The sequence below is a fragment of the Acipenser ruthenus genome, chromosome 54 (genome assembly GCF_902713425.1).
Source record: "Acipenser ruthenus chromosome 54, fAciRut3.2 maternal haplotype, whole genome shotgun sequence".
In the NCBI taxonomy this organism is placed as follows: Eukaryota; Metazoa; Chordata; class Actinopteri; order Acipenseriformes; family Acipenseridae; genus Acipenser; species Acipenser ruthenus.
Window position 1 is genome coordinate 4,477,348 of NC_081242.1, and position 15,568 is coordinate 4,492,915.

Genomic DNA, 15,568 nt, shown 5'->3' on the forward strand with positions numbered 1-15,568 from the left:
TAAATAAATAAATAAATAAATTCATTAATAAATGAAAATTAGTCCGAGGGGGGCTATTTTTGAGAGGGGAGCATTTTTCGTGATGGACGGACACACACTGTGATACAGAGACACACACACACAACAAGCTACCAAACTCTCACACGACATGCAGACAAACAAGGGGGAACAAATGCACTTCAACTATTTGTCCTAAATATGATTCATTTACTAACACTGCTGAATGACTGGGTGGAGCACTTGTTCTCTATTTTACCCAACAAAAGATTTCCCTGAGTGGCGACTGTCCAGATTGGTACAATATTCAATGCAGTGCTGTCTTTGGCAATCCTCTGCCAGGAACCTATTTTTGAGGGTAAAATGAAGAGAAAATGTTATACCCAGTCATTCCCCATCCCCAGTTGTACAGTTTTCCTAGAAAAAGGAGAACACGCGTAAGGCATGGAGACTGAACTGCAACCTCACCACACTAAAAGAAAGGCTGCTCCCTCCAGTCCAGGGCAGGCCTGAGCATGGAGACTGAACTCATTTAAATGTACATCTCTACTGTCTGAAATCAAGTTCGTCTGAGTTTTTCTTTGTCATTTCTTTGGAAAGTATACCTTCCAGTGGTGAAACTATTTTTGCAGCTTTAATGAAAATAAACTCTGAAAGAATGTAGTAAACTAACACATACACCAAGAAGGGGTTATACTATAGTGTTAAACTGAACAGGACTGTGGGACACTGTCCTGTCTGTAGCTTTAATGAAACTAAACTGGAAGAATGTAGTAAACTAACACAGATGCTAAGAAGGGATTATATTGTAGTATCAACGTGAAATGTGACAGACAGACAAATGAACAGATAAAGACAGCTAGGTAGATAGAAATTAAGAACACAGGCAGCGATACAAAGATAGTGATGTTTTTGATATTTTTGCTTCACACCCTCTACTGGCTACCTATCTCTGCTCGCATTCATTTAAAGACCCTGATTGTGACCTACCACTCTCTTCACCACACTGTCCCCTCCTACCTCCAATCCCTTGTGTCCCCCTACACCCCCTCTCGCCTTCTCCACTCCTCCTCTACAGGCCATACCTTCCCTCCACTCTCCATCCTTCCGTGCCTGCTCCTTCTCTTCCTTAGCCCCTGTGTGCCTCCTCAAGACCGCCCATTCAGCACTTGTTGCTCTACCTCTCCTATTATGCATGGACTTGCTGACCTAGAAACCACGTCACTGGATCCTCAGCTAATGCACTATCCTTGCACTATTGCACTACTATGTAATTGTAGATATAACACGTTGCAATCCTAACTTGTTGAATCCTAGTTCATATTGTATTTTAGTACTATCATTTGCACTTACTGTAAACTACACTGTATTTAAATATTAAGGTTCATTGTAACCCCGTACTGCCTTGTAACAACTTTGCCTTGGATAAAGACATCTACCAAATAAATAATAATAATAATAATAATAATAATAATAATAATAATAATAATAATAATAATAATAATAATCTCATTGATTTTGTTTATAAGTTTTTTCACCCAAACGTGATTTTTTTGCCTTTCAAAAAAAGTATTTAATTAAAAACGCTTTGGCTGGCCCACGCAGCGGCAGTGCAGCGTGACTAGTTTGATTTATCACCCGCGGTGCAGGGTACCGAACTACACCCTTTGGAATTAAAGAGGTTACATTTACCAGCACTGCCCGCCTAGAATTGCTTTTCTGGGATCAATACTATTCCAACTCGGCTGCCAAAGGGCGGGACCTAACAGCGTGCTTTAACTTGGCTGCTATGTCTGTCATTAAAAAAAAAAAAAAAACACACACACACACACTAATTTCATGGCTCAAACTGACGGCAACGCGAGTCATTCCATTAAACAAATTCCTAGTCCAAGGCTTGTAGAAGTTTAAACTCCAGAAACATATACGCAACTTCATAACCAAATCTGCAATTCACTTTCCCTGTGTTTGGGAGAGTGAGGGTACGTCTGCATTGGGGTCTGTTCGTCCAGTGATGGAACTGCAGAATTCTGGTTGAAAAAAAAGCAACTTCATAAAGTATTTAGGTAAGTTATTTATTCATAGGTAGACTAGTTGTCAATAATTATGCTTGAAGTTGTTTTCTTTTGTTTAAAAACGAATTTCTTTAGAAACTTAACGCGTGCCTATATACTGGCTTATATATATATATATATATATATATATATATATATATATATATATATATATATATATATATATATATATATATATATATGTGTGTGTGTGTGTGTGTGTATAGACGTGTGTGCCTGACTGACAATCTATCTATCTATCTATAAGAATAAAAGCAATTTATTCAGCATTTGTGTAAGAATATATCCAGTATTATATTTTAAATAAATAACTCAATGAATTTGACAATGAAGACATGTTAAAATGACATTGTAAGCTTTAGACTATCAAGGCATCTTTATTAAATACAATGCAAGAGGGTTAAACACCTGATAGAACACATTAGTCATGTAATAACATTTGATAAAAAATACAACAGGCATGGCAATTTCATCTCAAATTACAACTATGAAACATTTTAATAATGCATACTTCCAGGGATGAAATTCTCAACAACAAAGTGCAGGTGCTCCTAAGCACAGCCGGGTGTAAACATTTTAACAATGGGGACAATTTGAGTGGCAATGAATAAATACTTTTAAAATGTATACATATTGGTACATGATACATTTATGACTAAAAAATAAGCCTTATAAAATAACTGATAAATTATAGCCAATTCACCATAAATAAAGAAGCTGAAAATACAGAACGCTTTGTATCCTCTGCATGTATCACTCAGTCATGTACTGTAATACAACACTTAAGTTAAACCTTAAATTACAAATATTACACTATGTAGTAACTGCTGTGGAGAGGGAGTTTTGTTTCAAGATATCCTAAAAAAGGGATGATGTTATAAAAAAAAAACTGCTATGAAAAAATAATACAAAATGGTCTAAGTCAAACAAAGCACAATAGGGGCTAAAATATCCCTCAATTTTTTATGTAACAGGCACTACTACGACTAATGATGTACTTGACTTGGTCATTTTAATCCCCGTAGTATTCTCAGCAATCATCCCCATACTTTCCAGACCCTGGGTACTCACCTACAACAGGAGCTGGCCATGCTACAATAATAGCCTTGGATTAGAACATATATGCCTGTTTCTTTTAAGTATTTTTTACTTATTACTTATCCTACAATAATATATTCTCTTTGTTTTTCTGCGTAGATTAATTACCACGATCTATTCTATAAAACATTTTCCAGGCAGAAACAGTTAAAAGTAGACTAAAAAAAATGTATCCCTGGTATTATGGTTTCTGCACAATAAAGTGGCCAAATACATATTTTCATAAAGTAATATCATTACTGTGGTTTACTTATGTCTTTTTTTTAGTTGCAAGTGAAAATGCATGTTTAACTTAAATAAACTCTTCAAAATGTTTTAGAAAAGGGGGCATTGTACAAAGAAAAAACACCTCACCCTTTTGGTTTTCGTTTATTACAGTCCTCATAACAGAAAATACTAGGATCACAACAAAACAAAATGTTGATCACTATACTTGACATGTATTTTGCAAGTCAGGCCCGTGTTTGAAAAGTGTGAAGCGCACCTCCGAAACAAATCACAAACACTAAACAAAAAACTAAACAAACACTGTGCTTCCTACATGCGTGGCAATTGATTTTAGTTTTACTTTTGTTTCTTTTCCACACCCATCTCTCACGTTCTCCACTCTGAACACCCACACCGAACAGGGAGAGCTGCAGGCTTTTATATTGGTGACCATCTCCCGATTAGCAACATATTAATCAATTAATTAAGTCGGGAGATGGTCACCTTCTGCACAGGGTTTTGTGGGATGGGGCTTCCCCTCCGTGCCGCCAAACAATAACACACAAACACTTTGTATTTTAAATAAAACACAAAATACATTTAAATCAATACTAAGCATAACAAAACAATAACAAAGCATAACACTTGTTTTAACTAACACAAAACTATACATTTTAAATCATAATACATCATGTTTTTACATAAACACAAAATGCAAACACCCATTCAAAATGAGCAAATACATTTCGTCAGCAGGGCTTTGCCCAGCCCCCTTTCACATGTGCAGGTTTTTCTACCACCCTGCTACACGCCTCTGCATATTTCATAATACAGAGTTTTAAAACTAGGTGTGTACAATCAGTTCACATTTAATAATATGTCCATACAAAGTGTTTTTAGGTTAACTGATAATTAAAACATAAACCTGTTGGCAACAATTGAAAGCCACTAAATTAAAAATCCCTCAAAAGACAAATTTAATAAAGCAGATAAAAAACTCTGCAAATCTCAACTTGATAAAATATTAGTTGGAAACATTTGAACATACTGTACTAAAGTTTGATCTATCCTTAAAAAAAGATTTACTTTAGCATATTGTAAACACTAACACAAGTGGTTGGTATTTTTGGTTGCCCAGGTATGTGACATAAAAGAAATGTTAAAGGAAGCATATTTTGAGTATATTTGCCATATTCCAACCCATAAGCAAAATGAACTGCTAATAGCATATGTCACATCCATAGTGCCATTCCCATGCTGCACAACTTCTTGTCCATCAACATGGACCAAGGCCTATTTCACTTTAAGGAATTTTATTTGGTGCACAGTCCTTGATCTTCACACTGGTTAATTGTTTACAGCATCATTGACTTCACTGGACCATACATATATAGTTTTCCACACACCTCAGAAATTGAACATTTTCATTCCTAATGAAAAATACACATTCAAAAGAACAATTCTGGTAAGGGTACTTACTAATTTAGGCACTTTTTACCATGGCTATTGTATTATAGTGTCCATGATTGAAGTGTCCTTTAGACTGGCTTGATGATAATGGGCTGTTCTGGCTGCTCTGTCAATCATTTGAGCATGATTCAGTGCTCATCTTCCAGTGACCTCATCTGATGGCAATAAGAGTATTTATAGCATTTTGGCTGTTAGTGGTTGTACTGTATTTAAAAAAAAACTTTCCCTTACAGTAGTATATTATATTATTACTTATTATTATTTATTTCTTAGCAGACACCCTTATCCAGGGCGACTTACAATTGTTACAATATATCACATTATTTTTACATACAATTACCCATTTATACAGTTGGCTTTTACTGGAGCAATCTAGGTAAAGTACCTTGCTCAAGGGTACAGCAGCAGTGTCCCCCCACCTGGGATTGAACCCACGACCCTCCATTCAAGAGTCCAGAGCCCTAACCACTACTCCACACTGCTGCCCATACTTGAAACAGAACTCCTTAAATTATATCCCATCTGATCCCCTGATAATCTTAAAGTTATAGTCATGATAAAAATTGATCCCACGAATACAAAATATGTTAAATAACAAAGGAAAAACAAAGACGTTCCTTTTTTTAAAAAAAAGAGTTTCCTAAAAAAAAAATACATAGTTATAATTTATAAATGACAGAAATCGATGCCTGTCCAATTTGTAATCTAATCTGTAATCTAATTATTCAATTATAAAAAAAAAAAGATTTATTAAACTAATGGTATTTTAAAATGTTATACAAAATAACCGTGATAGAGAATTAATAAACACAAATATTAATAATATAAAACTATATATATATATATATATATATATATATATATATATATATATATATATATATATATACACACATATATATATATATATATATATATATATATATATATATATACACACACATATATATATATATATATATATATATATATATATATATATATATATATATATATATATATATGCAAATACTAGTAATAACCTCAACTCCTACTCCTTCACAAATTGCCTCAGGTAAAAATTATGAACAACCTCTGGCTCAGGCAAGATAGCAACTGAAAAAGCACACACTGCACGAAGGACTAAACATAGTGTGTGTTTAGAAAGACAAACTGTTTACAGTGTTTATTCTGCCATGATACCAGAGATATTGTGACTGGGTATAGCCGTAGAAGTTTTATTATTGGTAGAGCTACGTATACAGTAAAATACACACGTATTTTTCATAAATAAAATAAGATGGGTGTGATAGGGCTGTAAATTGAATAATACAATAAGGCTGAGATAGTTAACCCGACAATCTTCTCAGTTTATAAACACCTCACATGATCCCTGGATTTAGAATGGGATTGTTCCACAAAAAACAAAACACACTTCTGCAATTAAAACGGTATGTGCTATTTCGTGTGTTTTCTATATGACAAATAAAAGAATAGGAGAATTTGCTCTTAAAATACACACACTCCTATGTAATTCATTTTTGTTTGGTTAAAAAAATCCTTAATATTGCTTTGTTACATGTGATGAACTGCTGGTAAGGATAAGATTATAAACATATCCGCAAAAATGTTCTCCCTAAAGCTTACATGTCCCATGCAAACTATACAATTAATTGGATTGCCTTTTGCTGAGTGGAAAATATTTTTAAAACATTGTCAGTTATGTAAGAAATGGTTCAAAGTGGAACTGGCTCTAATTTTGGAACATAAAAGTGCCTTAAAAAAACAATTTTTTTTTTTGGACCCAAAGGGTTCGTTATGTAACCCATAGTTTCAATGAAGAACCTTAAATATCCTTCATTTCTTAGGGTGTAGGTGTAATAGATTGCACACACGTTGCAATATCCCCAGATTCAAGGAATGAAAACATCATCATTCTTAACTGTGTAAGTTTTATGTGATGCTCAGTGCATTATCACGGAGGTAGTTGCTAAGTACCCTGGCTCATGCCACAACTAATTTATCGTGGAGAACAGTGCCTTGTTCAGAAAATTTGAACAGGGGATCCCAAGTGTAGGCTGGCTAATTTTAGAATATATTAAATACATAATTAAGATATAACCATTCGAAAACATATGTAACAAACACATATTAATGTTTAACATTTTTATTATGATTTTTCACAAACATACATGAACATGTTTGTTTGTTTTATTAGCGGTTGTTTCCCCACCTCACTGTAAGAAATATAAAACCAGCACCGGTTTTAAACTGTAAATCAAGACTCCAGCCTGATCATTTACACTGCCCTCAGCCACGTCACATTACAATTAGCAAAAGCACCTCCGCACATCAGCAGTTTAAACACAGTGTACAAACGTCAATGGTGCTCAATCACTGAGGACAATACATCAAAACAAGTCCTCGTGTGTAAGCAACTTGTTATATGGGCACAATTATGTTTACTCAAGGCTGCATAATCCTATTTTACTACAGTACACATGAGAAGTGATCGTCTTGTGAGGGTGCCTAGTTAACTGCTGTGTGGTATTACATGTAATGGCCTTTGAATTAAAATGACATTAGAGTGCAGGATTTTACTGTCAGGACTACCACTGCATTTAAGCATCTGTAGCTTACTTCTTTTTTGTTGAGATGTCTCCTCCTCACCGCTCCGCACCGCACCGCAATCCCACTCCCTCTACATGCATATTACACAATAACACAATAACACTGCTATACTCAGTATGTATTCAATGAACGTTTAATAAACACCAGCCCTGTTATAAACGTGTACAAATGTTTAAAAAGTGTTACAAATCATAAACACGTCCAAGAGTTTACAAACTAAACACCACAAAATGTTTAACACCTAAACACATTTAGAATTATAAACACAGTGAAGCAGAATGTCGTTTCGCTTTGTTTTGACTTTATTTATTTTGGTACTGTATGCCAAATAACAATAAAAAAGTGCTTTGAACATTAATTGCTACTGAAGTGTCCTTTATCGGAACTCTGTATGGAATATATGTCTTTACTGAAGAACAGCAACTTGTTAAGGTAATGTGTAAAAAAATAAAAATAATAAATAATAACTTGAAACAAACCATACAGCTACTTCACAATAACTTAAGACCCTGAATGCATCTCGGGCAGGCAGCAAGTATAACTACAAAGTTGTGCACGGTGATGCGCTGTAACGGGGCTCGCGGTGGTGGTCTGTCGCTGTAAAGATGTCCTGCGGTGATGGGCTTGCGCTGTACGGGGTCACGTGTTGGTGGAATTGCGCTGTACGGGGTCACGTGGTGGTGGGGTTGCGCTGTACGGGGTCACGTGGTGGTGGGGTTGCGCTGTCCGGGGTCACGTGGTGGTGGGGTTGCGCTGTACGGGGTCACGTGGTGGTGGGGTTGCGCTGTACGGGGTCACGTGGTGGTGGGGTTGCGCTGTACGGGGTCACGTGGTGGTGGGGTTGCACTGTACTGGGTCACGCAGTGATGGACGCGCTGTGGTGGGTTCACGGTTATAGATGCGCTGTAGGGTCCGGATATGATATCTATCTATCTATCTATCTATCTATCTATCTATCTATCTATCTATCTATATATACAGTGCCTATAGAAAGTCTACACCCCCTTTCAAAATTTTCACCTTTTGTTGCCTTATAGCCTGGAATTAAAATGCATTAAAATATATATTTTTTCATTTATCTACACATCCTACCCCACAACTTCCAAGAAAAAAAAAATTCTAGAAATTGTAGAAAATTAATTAAAAATAAAAACAGAAATAGCTTGGTTGGATAAGTGTCCACCCCCTTTGTAATAGCAATCCTAAATTAGCTCAGGTGTAACCAATCGCCTTTAAAATCACACACCAAGTTAAGTGGCCTCCACCTGTGTTAAATTGTAGTGATTCACATGATTTCAGGATAAATTCAGCAGTTCCTGTAGGTTCCCTCTGCTGGGAAGTGCATTTCAAAGCAAAGACTCAACCATGAGCACCAAGGTGCTTTCAAAATAACTCTGGGACAAAGTTGTTGAAAGGCACAGATCAGGGGATGGGTATAAAAAAAATATCAAAGGCCTTGAATATCCATTGGAGCACGGTCAAGACAATTATTAAGAAAGTGGAAAGTGTATGGCACCACCAAGACTCTGCCTAGATCAGGCCGTCCCTCCAAACTGGATGACCGAGCAAGAAGAAGAGACTGATCAGAGAGGCTACTAAGAGGCCAATGGCAACTTTGCAAGAGCTACAGGCTTTTATGGCCAAAACTGGTCAAAGCGTGCATGTGACAACAATATCCCAAGCACCACAAATCTGGCCTATATGGCAGGGTAGCAAGAAGGAAGCCATTACTCAAGAAAGCCCACCTTGAATCCCATTTGAAGTATGCAAAAAAAAACACTCAGGAGATTCTGTAGCCATGTGGCAAAAAGTTTTGTGGTCTGATGAAACTAAAATTGAACTTTTTGGCCTAAATGCAAAGCGTTATGTTTAGCACAAACCCAACACAGCGCATCACCCAAAGAACACCATCCCTACTGTGAAGCATGGTGGTGGTGGCAGCATCATGTTATGGGGGGTTTTCTCATCGGCAGGGACTCGGGGCACTTGTCAGGATAGAAGGGAAAATGAATGGAGCAAAGTACAGAGAAGTCCTTGAGGAAAACCTGCTGCCCTCTGCAAGAAAGCCGAAACTGGGACGGAAGTTCACCTTTCAGCATGACAACGACCCAAAACACACAGCCAAAGCTACACTGGAGTGGCTTAGGAACAAAAAGGTAAATGTCCTTGAGTGGCCCAGTCAGAGCCCTGACCTAAATCCAATCGAAAATTTGTGGCATGACTTGAAGATTGCTGTCCATCAACGCTTCCCAAGGAACTTGACAGAGCTTGAACAGTTTTGTAAAGAAGAATGGTCAAATATTGCCAAATCTAGGTGTGCAAAGTTGGTAGAGACCTATCCCAACAGACTCACAGCTGTAATTGCTGCCAAAGGTGCTTCCACCAAGTATTAACTCAGGGGGTGGAGACTTATCCAATTATGATCTTTGAGTTGTGTATTTTTAATATATAATTTTTTTCTCAATAAAACCTTTTCTCCCCTTAACAGTGTGGCGTATGGTGTGTAGATAAGTGGAAAAAAACCCTCATTTAAATGCATGAAACTCTGAGGCACTGACACAACAAAATGTGAAAAAAGTTCAAGTGGGTGTAGACTCTCTATAGGCACTGTATATATATATATATATATATATATATATATATATATATATATATATATATATATACAAACAAAGAAAAGCAAGTACTGTTCTTTCAGTAAAGCAGTTATCTGAATAAAACAGTTTTAAAAGTATACATTTAACAGTATAAACTTTGCTGGAGGGACCAGTTGTTTCTTGTTTTATACCATATTAATGTTTTTATTCCTCTGAGAATTGTATATTTGCCTTTGTGCTTGCTTCTAAATAGGGTCCATTAAGTTAGAGGGCAAGTTTGCCCATAATAAAATAACTTAAAACAATAATGTAACTGCTGCTACTGCAACCTAGTCATTTCTTGCTAGTTTTAAAATATTTTTTATTTCTACTTTAAATATTGGGGCAAGTTTTGCAGTTGCTTCAGATCGGGTTCATTATTTAATATCTTTAACAAGGGTGGATAGTGCGCAGAATGATGGGGAGAGTAATGTGAGCAAAAATATTTGAATTACCTTATGATTTAAGGTATGTGAATTTAAAGTAAGATGACACTGGCTGAGAAATTAAGAAGGATGACTTTCTTGTCATGTTTTATACACAAATAAGCTTACTTGACTTGAAAAACATCCTACACTACTTGTAATGAGTAACCTACACAACAAGCTACAATATGAACGCTGAATATTAATTTCAATAAAGAATAATGACAAGTTTGTAATGAAAAAAAAAGCAAAACTGTAGCCTACTTCACTAAAGTAAAACAGGTCTCTGTTATTTTGGAATACCAGTGCTTCAGATTATTACTACTGCTCAGTAAAACAGTTTTATTTAGGGTTGGTGTTAAAGCCGTTCATGGTTGCGCAGCTACATTAACCTGATGACTTCACTTATTTAAAAAAAAAAAAGAAAAGAGAACACTCTGGTTCTCTTTTACATTTTATCAATGAATAGAATTTAATTAATAGAGAATAAAAACAAACTAAACTAACAACTACCCCATATTTAACTATTATTTTTTTACAAAGGCAGCTGAGCAGTGTTGCTGAAATGATTGGACTGCTGTACTGTTAGCAATCGGAGCATTTTATTTTTTTTATGTATTTCGCAATTTCAGAACAGGATGTTACTCATCAGAATAATACACTTCCCCTCTGACAATGAGGTGTATTTAACGGGAGTGGGTAAAAGCGAGACCAAGACAATAACTACCCGGATGAGACATTAAAACTGCTCAGATTGTCTTAAATCATACATCAAATTACACCGTGTAACAATTTTTTTTTTTTTTTTTTGGTTCCTGGGTAGTAAGTGTTATTTCCTAATTGCTTATGCCTCAAAAGTATAGAAAATGGCTATTATTCCCCACAAACTTTGCCTTTGTGACCAGGACAGTGATATTCTGAAATTTACCTATTTTCCAGAACATTCCAGATAGATTCAGTGCTGAGTAAACTTGGAGTAACTTCTAGAACTTCCTAGAACTTCCCAGTAATATAAATAGTAGTATAAATACAGGGGCCTTAAGCCCACCAGTTCAGTTTAGTTCCAGCTGCCTAAGTGGATACATATCTGCATTTTTCTGAGATGGCATCAAGGTCATAGGAGACTTCAAAATGGTGGCATTCCTGATGGGTCTCCAAGGCGGTTTTACCAAGTTTCCCTGCTATCTTTGCCTTTGGGACAGCAGGGACACCAAGGCGCACTACCACAGGCGGGACTGGCCACAGCGGACTGAGTTCTCTGTGGGGAGGAACAACGTCAAGTGGGAGCCACTGGTGGACCCCCGGAAGGTGCTGATACCACCACTGCACATCAAATTGGGCCTTATGAAACAATTTGTCAGAGCTCTAGATAAGGAGTCGGCAGCCTTCAAGTACCTTCAAGACTTCTTCCCTAAGCTGTCTGAGGCAAAGGTCTTAGCCGGTGTCTTCGTCGGACCACAGATAACGAAGATCCTGGAGCGCAATGAATTTCCCAAGAAGCTCACTAGTAAGGAGAAAGCGGCTTGGAACAGCTTTGTCGCAGTGGTTCGGGGCTTCCTGGGCAATCACAAGGCCGAAAACTATGTGGAGCTGGTTGAGACTCTGGTGAAGAACTACGGCACAACAGAACATGGGAGCGTACTCGGAGGAGCAAGGCGAGCGCTTCCACCAGGATATACTGGACTTTGAACGCCGCTACCAAGGACAGTATAACGAGAACATGATGGGAGACTACATTTGGGGGCTGATTCGTGAAAGTGATTTACAGTATAATCGTAAATCTCAAAAAACTACTCACTTCTAAATCTTTTGTAGTCATTTTGTATTATTTTAGTATAAATACATGTTAATTTGGATTCATATGTTGTTTTTTTCTGACTTTATGTGAACGAAAAGACACAAATTCGCCCGTTTTCTCATTGGAAATAGGTAAATTTCAAAATATCAATGTCCTGGTCACAAAAGCAAAGTTTGTGGGGAATAATAGCCATATTGGTCAGTATGGTAGTTCCGTGCATTGCCATGCACATCCATTTATTACACAGGTCTCAAATGTGAAGTTTTGAAAGAAACACCTGTTTTATCAAACATTTATTTTCAATTTAAAACATCTGGTAGTACAACAGGTTAAACTAGAAGTTGCAAGAAACTTTACGTCTTCCAAAGAGTTATTGTGAAATTTAAGCATTTTGATTGGTTGAATAAAGCATATATGGGTTCCTATGTGTGTTCCATAGTAACCATGACCCTATCTGTAAGCTAGTTTTGCAGTTTACCTTAAGGAGAGGTCAAAGGACACAGTTTAAATTAATCACAATTAAAAACCACATGCCTTCAATGTGTGAAAATACAAAGGAAGTGAGACTTGAAAAAAGTTATCGTGTCTGAGAAGCAGGTTAAAACTGATACTGGTATGTTATGCTGTTATATCTGCCCAGCACACAGCAGACAATGCAGCCCAGAATATTACAACTTTATATAGACACCATGTTGGGTAGCTGCTGTAGTTCTGTGCAGGGTTTTATATTAGTGTTATATAGTGTGGTCCTGTCAGCATTGCCCTGTGTACAGTACAGTACAGTACAGCGAGGCCCTACCCAGCACACAGCAGGCAATGCTAGCACAGTAGATTACAACTTCATATAGACACCATGTTGGGTAGCTGCTGCAGTTCTGTACAACGTTTTATATTAGTGTTATATAGTGACGTCCCACCATCATTGCCCTGTGTACAGCAGCAGAATGACACAATACAAGGAAGTCCTTTTGAAGTGTGTAAATATGAAGCTAGTTACACAGCACACCTGTAATTGCTAAGCATGTCATTATAACCCCTATACGTTCTGATTAATGCACTTTCACCACTAGACTAGACAGTGAATCACACAAAACTACACACTACTTACAGTGAAGCAGCTAATAACAATGGATCATAATTATGTCATTTTGCAGTTTTCTCCCATGGTTATACTATGCATTAGTTTACCATGGTTTGCCATCCTTTTACTATGGGAAACATTTTTTATAAGGGAGGAAATGCATTACCTTTACTGTGTCCCTCATTGTCTGAAATGTTTTCAAACATATTGCCAACACTTCAAAATTGTTAATCACACATCGTGGGAAATACATTTCTCAACATTTTCTTGGGAGCGTTTGCCAGGAGAGAGAGAATGTATCCAGATCACACTCCCTCCTGCAACAGTGCTGGTTTTCTGTTCCCAGGACACGCCTCTCATTTCAGTCACCAGCATTGTTGCAGAACAAAAATGAGTAAAAGTTGAAAACTTTTTTTTATTTACCTATGATGTATGAATATAAATATCAAAACAATCAGGGGACAGTGATACTGTTCATAAAGCTAATTTAAAGATGGATTTTAAGGAAGCATTCAATTAAAGTGGGCTGAGAGACAATGTTTATGGTAGTAATAAGAGAAGAACATAGATTCTAAAGCCTTGATTAAACTGATAACCAACTGGGGTGAGAAATAGCAACTGTGCAGTGTTTCCTGCAGTGTTTATCAGTGTCAAAAAGCACAGCCTGGGGAATACAATTAATACTTTATCTCTTCCTACTCAGAGGCTGCGGCAACATTAACCTACTTCTCACAAAGGTATTTTGGGTGAAAAAAATGCCACATTACCTTGAAGTTATGAGTATTTTAAACACATACTGTAGATACTTTCATGCTAACTTATGGAGTATGCATTAACTGTAGCCTTACATTTGAACTGTAATGTTACTGTGAGCTACTGCACAAAAACTTGATCTTAAAGTGTTTTTGGCAATTCTCAGGCAGGCTCAACTGACCATTGAGACACCGGGAACTATCAAAGTACAAGAAGCTTGATAACATGCAAACTCCAGCTGTGCAGCAGCATTGCTCTGCGTATTCTTTACACATTCAATTTAAATATCATACTGTGGAAGGGTGGGGGTATTCGCTGACACAGGAGACAGAAGATTTTATTTGTAAACACCGCACAGGTGCCCAGATTTATTTCTTTTCTTATTTATTTTTATTTAGTTTAGCCCGCAGAGGGCGCTGTTGTCCGTGGTCTGTATACTGCCGACAGTAAAACAGGACCACGGGGTTACCAACACAGGTATACCATTCCGTGCACCTTCAAGTGCTCAAAAATAATAATGAAGACAGAAGGTGAAAGAAAAAGGGAAAATAAAACACAGTACTAAAACTACAAACAAAAGTGCTGCTTATGCAGTGCCCCCACTGCCGCTAAGCCGGTCAGCACGGGTCTCCGTCCTACACTCAGTTGTTCCTATACACTGGGGTTGGCCAGGGTTCCCCGTACATCTACACACGTCCCATCGGGTACGTATTTATTTATATTGCTCTGTGAAAATTAGTTTTTATGAAAGGCTGTCCCCTCAGCCGGGCTCGCCTGCTCCTTGTTTCACACTGGCCTCTTCTACCAGTGACACTGTATTTCCCCGAACACGCCCACCCGAGTGCACAACCAAGCCAGTTCTTATGGGCCGAGCAGTCTCCCAAGGCCCGCCCCTCAGCCACTCAGAGAGAGGGAAAGCACACACACCCTCTTCCCCACCTCTCCGTGTCATCACCATGACCGACAGGCGGATCCCACGAGACTGCTGCCCTCTACCTGCAGTAATACGGATCTGCCAGACAGTCAGTCCAGACCTACATATGGCTCTATTCTCAAACATTCGAGAGGGACATTTGAAGAGAAATTATGCGATTTTCAAATGTATTCTCCTATTTGCAATTCTCAAGAAGAAGAATTTGTGTATTCGAGGTCATCCTAACAAGGATTCCATTTTAAATTCCACTAGGAGAATGCGTCTGAATAGATATCTCGAATGCTTAATTTAAATACATACACGCCCCTTTTTGAATGCCCGCACGTGAGTCTCATCATCCAAATTTCATTTTATTCTCCTAATTTTAGTCGAGTGTATTCACCTGGTCAGGAGATGTTCAATTAATTCTCCCGATTTATATAATGGTTTCGGAACAGTGTTTTTTGTATCTCACCGAAATGGAGGTCTTTCCACTGTTTCTGGA

The 15,568-nt window shown here is 37.4% G+C and overlaps 1 protein-coding gene across 1 annotated transcript in view; it reads left to right on the top strand.

Annotated features, from left to right (window-relative positions):
• Positions 1 to 1,846: 1,846 nt before the first annotated feature.
• Positions 1,847 to 15,568, top strand: part of LOC117398337 (leukotriene B4 receptor 1) — a 32,252-nt gene continuing 18,530 nt past the window's right edge. The window contains exon 1 of the mRNA XM_033997332.3: positions 1,847 to 2,063. The gene's annotated coding sequence lies outside the window, so the exon portion shown is untranslated. The remainder of the gene's footprint in view (positions 2,064 to 15,568) is intronic.